The sequence below is a fragment of the Acinonyx jubatus genome, chromosome A1 (genome assembly GCF_027475565.1).
Source record: "Acinonyx jubatus isolate Ajub_Pintada_27869175 chromosome A1, VMU_Ajub_asm_v1.0, whole genome shotgun sequence".
Lineage (NCBI taxonomy): Eukaryota > Metazoa > Chordata > Mammalia > Carnivora > Felidae > Acinonyx > Acinonyx jubatus.
In genome coordinates this window covers 4,839,311-4,851,423 of record NC_069380.1, presented here as the reverse complement: position 1 = coordinate 4,851,423, position 12,113 = coordinate 4,839,311, and the positions used below count along the sequence as shown (strand labels likewise).

Sequence of the window (12,113 nt, the reverse complement as noted above, 5' to 3'; positions counted from 1 at the left end):
CAACACCGGCCTGGTAGGTGTCTTCCAACCTTTCCAACGTGTGGGGCACCAGCTCCGTGCAGAGTACTTTGGTTTTAGGTCGTGAAGGGCCACAATCCGCTGCTGTGATAAACTGGGCCGGGTGGGATGGAACCTCTCCCCTCGGAGTGTCCAGGAAGGCCTTGCCGTGTGGCTGGATGCTGTGTGTGTCTCTGTCTATGTGTGTGTCTGTTTGGGGGTGTGTGTGTGTGAGTCTGTGCCTGCACCCTGCAGCCCGCCCTCCCGTGCCTTGAGGAACTGGCCCTGGGGCCCTGCGGTCCCCCTCTAAGGCTGCACAGCTCTCCGCCCTGTGTTATTATCTGTTGGGTTGAGAGTTCCATGGCCCCTTTTTTCTTGATTCTCTTCCTCAACCTGGGGACTGTCATCCCCTTACTGACCTCTCTCTTCTCATTTATTACCTGGGAAAGTGTCCTTTTCTCTCCTTACTTTATATGCTCCTTCTGAGCGGTCTGACCTACTTCAAACAGTTACGACTGTCACCGTATACCCCGGCAACTCCAAAATCAATACCTCAAGCTTTATTTTTATTCTAATTTGAGCTGCAGTCACATTCCTGTATTTCCTCTTCCTGAGGGACATCTTTAGGTGTTTCAAATCGAACATGTTAAAAATGGAGCTCATTTCCTTCTTCCTAAAAACACCCCTCATCTCCTTCGCCCTTCACCTTCCCTATTCAACTTGTTCCGAGCCATGTCAAGTGTATCTCAGATTTGTTCCCCAAACTGACCCGACTTCTTATCCTGTGTCATTACCAGACCACCTCTCAGCAGGTCAGAAGCCGTGAACTCAATTGGCTGCCTCCAGAATCTCTCCTCTTGGGTTCATTTGAACATTGATTTTCCTAAAAATAAACTCTGGCTTCTCACTGAAAACTTAGACCCTTCCATATCGCCTTCCTCCTGTCCCCATCCCATATCTTATGTTCTTTTATATCTAACTTCTCACCATTCTATACACTATGAACCAGCTCATGCCTCTGTATGTGCTGTTCCAGTATCCGGGGAATGCCTTTCCTGTTATTTCTCTTCTGATGAGCTCCTATTCATCCTTCAACACCTGTGGGATTTTGTTTTGTTTTAATTTTTAAATGTGTATTTATTTTTGAGAGAGACACAGAGCACGAGTGGGGGAGGGACAGAGAGAGAGGGAGACACAGGAATCCGAAGCAGGATCCCAATGCGGGGCTCAAACTCCCCAACTGCAAGATCACGACCTGAGCCGATGTCGGACGCTCAACCGACTGAGCCACCCGGGCACCCCGACACCTGTGTTTCGATCAGAGTCCCTTCCATGAAGATGAAACAGGCATCGCTTGAACTCCAGGAAGGCAGAGAGCTCGGCAGCCCCCCATCACGGTGTGGAACCATCCAGGTAAGGCTCTCTGGCCCTGCTGCTCTCGCTGCCCCTTCATTTTCTTGCCCGCCCTCTCCCAACCGTCACCTCCATGTCTTCAGCTCATGGAATGGAGAAGAGGATCCCTAGGACCCAGGGAGCACACGTCCCCTTCCCCCTCCTGCTCGTCTTCTTGATATTCTCTGAGGGATCTTCCCCGAGATGATATTCTTGGTTTGCACCGGGTGTTGTGACGACGATGCGTTCAGATGGCCGGGACCTCCGGGGGCCTCCCTCTCGCCAGCCCCCTTCCAATCACGTCCTCCGAGTGTTAGCTTGATGGTGACGATGCCCAGTTCAAGGGACTGTCTCCTTCATCTGCCAGGAATGCTGGGACCAAGGCTTGGAGAGACATAGGGCATGGCAGAGTGGAGTGCCGTTGGAGGACTCTGGTCCCCCCCCAACAGGTGCCCTGGAAGGACTTGGTGAGTGGAGCAGGCTCTTGCCTTTGGGCTCAGAACAAGAGTGTGGGCTGGCCAAGCTTCCTCAGTCTCCTTGCTGCACTGAGAGGCGGTCTGTGTTGGCTTCCAGCTGATGGTGGACAAGTTTATCAATCTCTGTATTCCCAAGGCCCGTGTTCAATGAATGAGTGTTCACGGAATGAAAGTCTGGGTGAATTTATTAGAAGAGCTTCAGGGATTTTCCTTGGTTTTACTTTTTGAATAAGGTAAGAAAGGGGCAGATTCTCTGAGCAACCCATTGCCCAAGGGGTGTTACCGGCGCAGGGTGCAGGAGCCATGGGACCCTGAGTTCCAGCCCCCATACACGGCGTTCCTCTGTCTTCTCTGACCCTTCGACCGGGGGAAGGGATCCAGCAGGCTTGCGGTCTTCAGCAGTGTTAAATAACTAACAAAAACCCAACTGGGGACGTTTTAAAGATCTAATTGTCTTTATTAATGAATTCGAGAATCAGGCAGCATCCCACCTGGCAAGGAGAGGGGAACTCAGAGGAATTGTAAAATCTGGAGGGTTTTTAGAAGGAGGGTGTGGCAAGAAAGTGATTAGCAAAAGAAAGGGATTGTTCCAGGCCAAGCCCCTTTCCCTTAGGGGGAAAGGTGGGGGTTTTACCAAGTCAGTCACCTCACCTTCCTTCAGGGGATGAGGAAGGCCCCAGAACCAGGCTCACCAGCCTCGACTAAACAATTCCTGACGGAGGGGTTAAAAGCGCATCTCTGCGGGAGGTAAAAACTACATCAGCTGAGCTGGTAAGCCCTAGTTTGGGATCTTGGTCTCAGTAACACCCATTTTCGAAAAAGAAAAGCCTGTGGATTTCTTTTTAACAGCAGCATGCCACGATCAGGGCAGACTTCCGCATCTCAGAGAGGAGACGTCAGTGTTAGATGTGGCCCAAAGGACAAAGCTAATGTTACTGATGTGGGAACAGAGGCAAAAAGAAATATAGATAGAATTAAATTTCCTTATAACCCACAGCCCACTGACAAATACTCGAGGCGGGCAGAGTATGACCTTCCCCTGGGAACTCCCAACTGTCTTAAAGTCAATGCTTTGCTGGAGGGAAAAACAACCTTAGCCTGACAATAGCTAGGCCTCCAGGATCCTGTGAGTCTTTAGCATATGAAAGTCCGTTTGGAAACTTCGCATCTTCACTTCCCCCAGTTCCCAAGTATATAATCAGTCACCCCTCACAATCCCAGTGCAGCACTTTCTGCCCAAGGGTCCTGTCCCCATGCTTTAATAAAACTACCTTTTTGCATGGAAGGCATCTCAAGAGTAGGCTGCAACCCTAACATTTCCACATCATTACCACTTCTGCCTGGAAGGCAGGAATTGAGTGACCCTTTTGAGCCTCTGCTCTCTCCCCTGTAAAACAGAACCACAACTCCTTCAGAATTACAGAATGCGGGAGCCAGGGGGGAGACCTGGATCCAGTCCCCAGGGACCATGGCTGTAACTTCTGCCCAGTAACAGTTGTGGTGTGCTGTGTTTACGTCTGTCTGTCACACCATAACCAACTCTTCTCTGTCTTTGAAACCTCAGTGCCTTATACCCAGGAAGGCCTCAGGTAAATGTCTGTTGAGTAAATAATGAATACAAGAAGAAAGAGAAAGGAATCGGTGAAGTACAATACAGCCTTCCACAGGACCTGTGAGGTACTTTGTTGCGTTTTGCTGATGGGTTTTTCAAATCCTACTCATGCGTTGAATTATTGGTGCCAAAACTCCAAGTATTTAGAAATTATTTGTGAAAGGTGGAAATTGTGAGAAGTGAGAGGATTCATTTTCAAATACCAAATAAAAGCTGTGCTGTCTAGTTAACAAAAGGTTTACAACCTATTTACAATAGATTTACAACCTATTACAACCTTACAACCTATGCATCAACCAGAGTCCCAAACGCTTAGACACTTCACTTCCTGGTTCTAATCCCTGCCCCTTCATTTCGCGGGCTTAGTTTTCGCGGGCTTTGCAATGAGCATGCGCCAAAGAACTGAAGTGTCTGCCACACCTCAAGGAATGTACATTTGTTCCAATCAGACTACTTTTTGCCTTACATGGGCACAGGTGACTTCCGGGTAAGGCCTGTGGTGCTCAGCCAATGAGGAACCAGGGGAGGGGTTTACCTGTGTAGTGCTCAGCCAATGAGGCTGAGCATACTAGGGGGAGGGACTTGCATACTAGGAGATAAATTGTTTGCTGCAAGTGCCCCGAGCGGGCCTGTTCATCAGACACCCGGTCTTGCAAGAACGTTGATTAAAGCCTTGCTTCAGTGTGCTCTGAGTCTCCGTGTCCCTCCTTTGATTGGGGCGGTGGGCTTATTTCTCACAAAATCAAGCCTGTGGATTTTATTTCTTGACCTAGAGAAGGAGGTGCCTTCAGAAGGTCCTGGGGGTGGATGAATGTCTCCATTGCACAGGGAGGGGGGCTGGTTCTGACAGGAGAACCTGCCCCAAATAGGGGAACACGCGGGAAATAGAGGGAGAGGATGACTGAGGCCTGAGCCCGTCGGAGCAAGCTCTCGGCTGTCAGAGTTTGGCCCGGGAAACAGAGGACCCTTCCTGGGAACCGGAACTGCTGCTGGGGAAGCATGTGCCCAAGCTGTTGGCAACACCTGGCCTAGAAGTTGCGGCCCATCATGGCACAGACACACCCGCAGGCAAATTGCTGCTCTTGAGCCAGGCTCACCCCCACCGCAGTGCTGGGGACCCCGAACTGTGGGAGTCAGTGCAGACGCCCCCTTCCCTGGGTCTGGGACTCACTTGGACGACTGCCTTTTAAACTTCCTTTTTTTCTTTTTCTTTTTTTTTTTTTTTTAGTGCATTTATTTATTTATTTTGAGAGAGACAGAGCAGGGAGGGGCAGAGAGAGGAAGAGAGAGAGTCCCAAGCAGGCCCTGTGCTACCAGGGCAGAGCCTGATTAGGGGCTTGAGCTCACAAACAGTGAGATTATAACCTGGGCCGAAACCAAGAATTGGATGCTCAACCAACGGAGCCACTGAGGCACCCCTGCTTTGTATTCTTCTTAAAAGTGCTTTTTCAAACTCTGCCTAGAGAATTTGCCCGGGAAACAGGATGCACAGATTTGAAAAAAAAATGCTAACTCAGAAGTGAGGATAAGCCACTGTGGAATTTACCACATCACCTTTGGCTAATAAATAAAAATAAGGTTCTTACCGAGTGAAATAAGAGGCCACAGGAGCACCTAGAACATCATGACCTTGCAGAAAGACGAAGCTTTCTGCAGACGTTCTGGCAAAGCGCTTCCTTCTTTGACATCTCCATAAAACACAAGATTATCTGCAAAGCTGATCTGAGGGGAATCAGTGTTTCCAATATTAACAGCTCAAACACCGATGTCAAATAGGGGCTTGGGAGTTCCTAATTGCTAAACCACATCACATAAGAAGGTAACAATTAAAAGAAAAATCCCAGCATGGTAAAACGTAAAGGAACATTAGCAAGAAATCAGGTCCAACCCCTGTATTTTCAGATGAAGAAGCAGAGGCATGGAAAGTTCCCATAGCCTTGATTGGCAGAATGGGGATTAGAATCCCCAATAATCCCTAATTTGGGCCTCTTTCTGCTATAGTAATGCGTCCCTGAATAACTTGGATAGCAAAATATCTATTTTGTGATTTCTAAATATACATCTAGACATTCCCATTATCCTGTGGCCTTCTTAGTTTGGCATACAAGTTGCACCTAATAAATGTTGCTGAAATGAGATCATCAGCATTTATAGGAACAGAGTCTTTCCTGAAAGGGATTAACCCAGACCTAGAACTTGTTTTGGGTTTGGGGGAGTTCCTCTGGCGCATTTAATCAAGAATGGAAAACTTGCCTGAGAAGTAATTGAGACCAAGAAGCGTCATCAAGTGGTTTAAGGACAAATGCCCCCTGGGGTGCGGGGGGCCGTGCACAGCCTTGCTTTGGAGATGGCAGGAAGTGGGGTGAGCTTCGTGCTGCTACACTGATCAAGGAGAACGAGCAGCTCCCAGAAATCCGCTCCACAGTGCGTGGGGAGGTGGAGGCAAAGCGGGGCCGCGGGCTGACAGCTCCTCTATGACAGAGAACACAGGCGACGATGGAGACGATGACGGGTTTTGCTGATGGAGATGGCGATAGAACGCAGGCCCGGTGTCCCAGCCCCCATGCGGAGCTGGCTCAGACGTTCGGCTCGCTCCAATTGCACTGGATTGAAATCCAGACACTGCGAAGCCTGAGCCAGTAACAAGGGCACGAAGGTCAGGTCAGCCTGTGGAGATGGAGAAGAGCGGAGCAGGAGCAGAGAGCTGCGGACTCTTCAGGAAAATGAGAGAAACGGTGTCATGTGTGAATGGAGGTGCCGGGTTTTCCAGAAGGCAGCTGGGGCCGTCAGTTGGGGCATCGGCAAGACAAAGGGCACGGAAATGAACTTCATCCGCCAAAGTCCTGATTTGGCAATACAAGCACAGCAAAAGGCTATTTTGATTTCAGCTAGTGTGCACCTCGTGTCTTGTGTGGTTGAGTTCTTTGTCCATTTGATGGAGTTTTGGAGCAGTGGGGGTCCAGAGCCGACAGCCAAGAAAGAATGCTTGAGACGTTTTTGGTGCAATAAGGCGATTTTATTAAAGCATGGAGGCAGGACCTGTGGGCAGAAAGAGCTGCACTGGGGTTGTGAAGAGTGACTGGTTATACACTGTGCAGTTAGGGGAGGTTGAGGCAAAAGGACTTCCATATGCTAAAGGATCCTTGCTATTGTCAGGCTAAGGTTGTTTTCCCACCAGTCAGGCATTACTATTAAGGCAGTAGGGGGTTCCTGGAGAAATGTTAGACTCTATTTGCCTCAAGTATTTGTCGATGGGCTGTAGGTTATAAAGAAATTTAATTTTACCCGCCATTTCCTTCTTGTCCTTGTTCCCTACAGCACTCCGGAGGAGAGGGTGATGTTGGGGCTCCAGGAAAGTGAGTCTCTAGGTTTCTGGAGATTAGGCCATTGATAAGATTGCCTTTTTCTTGTAGTTTTACTAAGACATTTGTTAACGGATGGAGACCCGTGTCCTGCATGACTGGAATCTCTGTCAGTTAACCATTGATTTTGCCCTTTCCTTTGCCCTTGGGCAGCCGGGAGTGCCTGAGGAATGTCACCTACATCCCACCCGGGTGGGGGTGAGGGGTTGCGAGCTGTGCTTTGCCCTCAGCTTGCTTTACGCTCCCTCATCACATTGATGCTGTGTTTTCAGTGATTTCGGAGCCTTGAACACCTCAGGACCTGGGACTGAGGCTCCGTGGGGGCCGCCCCAACACAAGGCAGCAAAACCGCGTCAGGCTATGGAGGCACTCAGCAGAGCATGCCCCTCCCGAGCTGTGTGAAGCTGTAGTGACACCCCAGTTAAGGCCAGAACTCCCACTCCCTGCCTTTTCACACCGTGCCCCTCTTCTCCCCCTTCATTGCTCAGAAGGAAGGATTTGGCCCAGAGTTTTGCCTCAGGACAGCCTTCCCATGGCTTATTCGATGTGGACCAACGGTGTTTGGAGGAAATGACCTTTTCTACTTAATTAAATCATGGTGCCTCTTTTATCTCACGCCCCGCCGATTTAATTCCCCTTCCTACAGATTGTTCCCAAATACCATCTCTAGTCTGACCATCCACTCTTGACCCAAGCCCCACCCCTCGCATCTGAAGGTCTGCCAATCAATGACACTCATGTCTCCCTGTCACTTCACATCATTCCGTCTCAAAGTGCACATGTCACCTTGCCCCTCACACTAGCCCTGCTGACTTCTCTATTTCCATTACGGGCCCCCTGCCCATCTCCTCGTCATCTGGGTTTGTGAGTATAGATCATTTTTATTCCATCCTTTCTCTGTTTCGTGTTTGTGCACCGTAAAGCTTTCTTTCCTTTGTCTTTTCGCATCTGTATTTTCCTTTCTAGAAACAAAATCGCCTGGAGAATTCAGGCTCGTGCATTCAGAATTAGTTCACATTTGGCAATTAACAGCGTCAGCCAGTCAATGTTTGCTGGGAGAAAGGACGTGAGAAAGAATCGAGTCTGCAAGCCTTCGTGACACGTGAGTCGCTGGAGAGGCGGGAGCAATGTCTGAATCATCCCCAGCACCCAGTTGAGTAGCTGGCACAGTTAACTGAATGCTGGCTAGAAGGAAGATGCAGACAGACATTTACTTGGTCCAGTCTCCGTTCTGGCTGATCCAGCTTATTAAACTTCCACAAATAATTTGTATTATTAGGTTTCTCCCTTCTTCAAAGATTGCAGTTTCCCGTTAAAAACTTCTTTTGTGTGTCATTCAAGGACTCCTGCATTTGGCTTCAAGGCAGAGGAGAGAGAGGAGTGTCTGTGTGTGTGTGCGCATTTGTGTGTTTGTATGTGCGCGTTTGGTGTGTTTGTGTGTGTTATGTGTATGTATATTTGCGTGTGTTTCTGTGTCTGTGTGTGTTGGCATGTGCATTTGTGTGTTTGTGTTTGCATTTGTGTGTGTGTTTCTGTAGTTGGGGGATAGAGAAAGGGTGAGACGAGGCTGTATGAGGAGGTGCAGTGAGGATAAAAAATAAACCACCAATCCCACACACGTCTCTCCTTGGAACGCAGGTCACTGAGTTTCTGAACCTTGAGGACGGTGCCTGGATTGACCGACAAGCACTTCCTCTCCTTATTTCCACGGCAAGTCCTTTCTTGAGCAGCCTCCTATGATGGGATGTTTACCCAGTATTTACATTTGGTGGAGGATCCGCGGTTGGTGACAGCTGAGGCTTTACAAGGTGAGCTGGTGACTGCGAGCGGGGCCTCTGAGGACGTCTCCTGCCTTGCCACTGAGTTACGACAGGCCGAATGGGAGGACGCAGTCAGAGCCGGCCACTGGAGCAGACCACAGTGTGCCCTCCCCAGTGAGCTCCCCTGAAATGGCCTGGAACCTGTACAGAGGGGGGAGGGAAGTACCACCGATGGTGAGCGTGCCCATGACCTTGACCACAGAACCGCATCAGGCAAGCTGACATCCCGAGAGCCGCTCTCCGAACCTGCACCTGGCCCACTCACTGGGGCCAGGCTGGCAGCCAGCATCCGGGAGTTGAGGAAAGGGGACAGTGGTGGCTTCAGAGGCTAGACGCAGAGAGAGAAGCAGAGGCAGGTGGGAGGGCTGAGACAGGATTTCATGGACTCTGATCCTGTTTCAGAGTAAAACGGCCAAAGGGAAGGAGAAGCCAGGATAGCGTGTTTACATCAGGAGAGGCTCTTTCCATTAGCTATTGTGCAAGACAGCAGGAATGATGCCTTCCACTCCACGATTGATTCCTCGTGATTTTCCTTTCATATATCGGAAAGCCAGGCTTTCTCCGCTGCAAACACACTGGGAGCAACCAAAGTAGCAACACCGGCTTTTTCGAGAAGTGAAGTTAATTATTCGGAGGCCATCTGAGTTTTAAAACCATCTGGTCAACATTGCAGAGACAGGAGTCTCCAGTAGATGGCAGCACTAAGACAGTAGCGCCACACAGTCTCAGACTCCAGAACATTCACATCGTGCGTGAGCAGCCGCACTCCTCGTGTTGGAACCTGTGTTATGACTCATTACCAGTGAAAATATTCACTAAATGTGCTATAGTCATAACAGGATGAGTCACTCATTCAATCTTATTCACTCGTAAAATAAGAGAAATAAGAAAGTCCACTTTTCCTGCAACCTCTAATCCGAGGGCTGTGTGTTTGTGTCCCAATTTCCAGAAAATAAACGTGGTGAATACTGTTGAAATTCATTGCTTCAACCAGGAACACTATCTTTTGCTTGGACACTTGCTTTTGCTATAAGATCTGAAAAACTGAAATTTTGGATTTCTCCTATGTAATACAGACTTTTGGTAAAAGGGACGTGCAGTATTTTGGGTGTCTCAGAAAGTAAACTGGTCTTTTTTCTGGACAACAGAAGATTGAACTTAGTTGCTTTAGTGACAGGTTAAGAGTTAAGTATATTCCTAGAAAGGCATATGCTCTTTTTGTTAAAATAAGTAGGCTGAAGTATAAACCTAATTATTATTCCAAAAGAAATGCAGAGCTTCCAAAATAAGTGTCTGTATATGCATGTACTTTGTAAGCGTATATATTTATAGCTTAGCATATTTTTCTTATTTAAGAGTTACATATCTGCCATGAATCTCTGGTATATAGAAATAGATCACAATTCACATCGTAGGAAAAGTTCTTTAAAGTATAATTTCATTTTATACTAAGACTGTAGATGGATGTTGCCTTAGAGGTCTGTCCTTGGGCCAAGTGGTATTTTTTTTAAGTTTATTTATTTGAGGGGGGAGAGGGGCAGAGAGAGACAAAGAAGGAGGCAGATAGAATCCCAAGCAGACTCCACACCCTCAGCACAGAGACTGCCACAGGGCTTGAACCCACGAACCGTGAGATCATTACCTGAGCCAAAACCAAGAGTTGGATGCTTAACTGACTGAGCCACCCAAGTGCCCCAAGCCAAGTGTTATTCTTAAAAGCAAGCCAGCCTATGGCTAGCTGTGTGTAGCTGGCAAATCCCAGAGCTAACTGTGAAGCACAGGGCACCTTACCTTAGTAGATTGCCCGAGTGGTGGAAATTGCATTTGGGATAAAAGACAGTTCATCTGAATGTACCTGAAATTCCTTAGAGGGCCATGGTGGAGACAGATAGTCGTTCTCTGAAAATGGAATATGCTGACTCTTGCTGTCCACAGTCCTGTGTGCACTCTGTGATATTTTGTTATCATACATCTAAGAAAAATCATTTTTACAATTGTTTCAACTCTATCGCAGAGGACCTGAATCCTAGTCCCACCAGCGAAACTTCTCGATGTAGTCTGTAAGTGGCACACAGGCAGAAGGGACGATAAAGGGTCTAAAAGCTTTAAAAAAAAAGTCGCATTCAACCTTTGCCTCCGTTTCTTTGTCTATAAAATAAGGGCTGTGGCTGGTGTGGCTTCTAAGGGCTCTTTCAGCTTTCACATTTCAATATTTCCTCTTCTGGAGGTTCTGGGAGAGGGTTGAGGATTTAGCTCCTCCCCTTCCTTCTGTGCAACTCTGCCAGAAGTAAGAGAGAACGTTCTTTTTGTTTCGGCATATTCAAATAAGCTGGCCAAAAGGATAGTATGGAAGAAACATAGTGGGCCTTCCGTGATTCCCCAAAACCTAAGTCCTTATTTTTAACATACAGCTTTTTGTACTAGCTCCCTAAGTCTCAGATCCTTACAAAGGTAAATATTGTGCTCTCTGTAACTACATTCAGAAAACCAATTCTCTATATCTGTCTGGATTGCCTCCTGGCAGGGAAGCAAATGTCAGCTCATTCCTGTGTAATCGATCCGCGGCATCTTAGTTTCGAGGCTTAGCCAAAGTAGTTACTAATAGATTTTAGATGACAGATATGGAATTTTCCTCTCTTGTCCTTCAGTGGGAAAATCAGAAGGACAGAACTGCGATAGTAGGGTTTTGATGTCTTCGTGGTAATGTGAGGGAGGCTGAAAACAATGTTAAGAAAGAAAATATTGGAATATGTATATATCAATGATGTTTCACTTGTCTTCTTAATGAACACAAATTTATTGAATAAGTCTGGCGGGTACACTAAATTTGTTTGCATTATTGTCAGATTTCATTAAACTTGGGACCAGGTTTAAAAGCACCAGAACAATGCATGGAACACAGTCACTCAACAAATGTTAATACCATTTTTTATAGAGTGTACTTGAAGGGTGATTATTTGTAATCATCTCAGGAATATCTAGATTATTTACATGACAGCAGCTCACATTAGAAGACTGGAGAGAAATAGATAGTCTTCAATGAACGTTGGCTAGTTTCACACAGTATTTTCTTAGACCTTAGTGTAAGACCTAAGTCTGATGAGGCCTAAGAACCTTGAAGATGAATTATCCTGAAATATCTACGATGAAATATTCAAAACACATGTGGCCCCTGAGGCCTATTTTACCCCCTGTGGTCCTCATTCCTCTAATTTCAAATATAAGGGCGCGAAGATCAATGTCTCCAGGAGGTTTTGGTCTTGAAGTTTTCCTTGTAAACTCTAGAAACATGGGCAACATGGCATAGGTACCAAGCGTTCGCTAGGGTTTCTCAGGGCACGAACTCTCGAGAAGAAATAAAATTTACTACTACACAAGACGGATCTGCCGGCCCCAGTAGTTAAGCACACTTGCTAATAGGTGTTATATTTTCACAAGATCTGCACCAAAAGAG

General features: G+C 47.4%; 1 long non-coding RNA gene across 2 annotated transcripts; it reads left to right on the top strand.

Annotated features, from left to right (window-relative positions):
• The first annotated feature begins 223 nt into the window (after positions 1-223).
• Positions 224-9,640, top strand: LOC113600851 (uncharacterized). Of its 2 annotated transcripts, XR_003421945.2 has the most exons (6): positions 224-1,410; positions 1,757-1,856; positions 3,430-3,542; positions 7,806-7,941; positions 8,478-8,647; positions 9,062-9,640. It is a non-coding gene; the product is annotated as an uncharacterized LOC113600851 (long non-coding RNA). The 2 variants fall into 2 exon arrangements; XR_003421944.2 differs by having other exon boundaries at positions 8,478-9,640.
• The last annotated feature ends 2,473 nt before the right edge of the window (positions 9,641-12,113 follow it).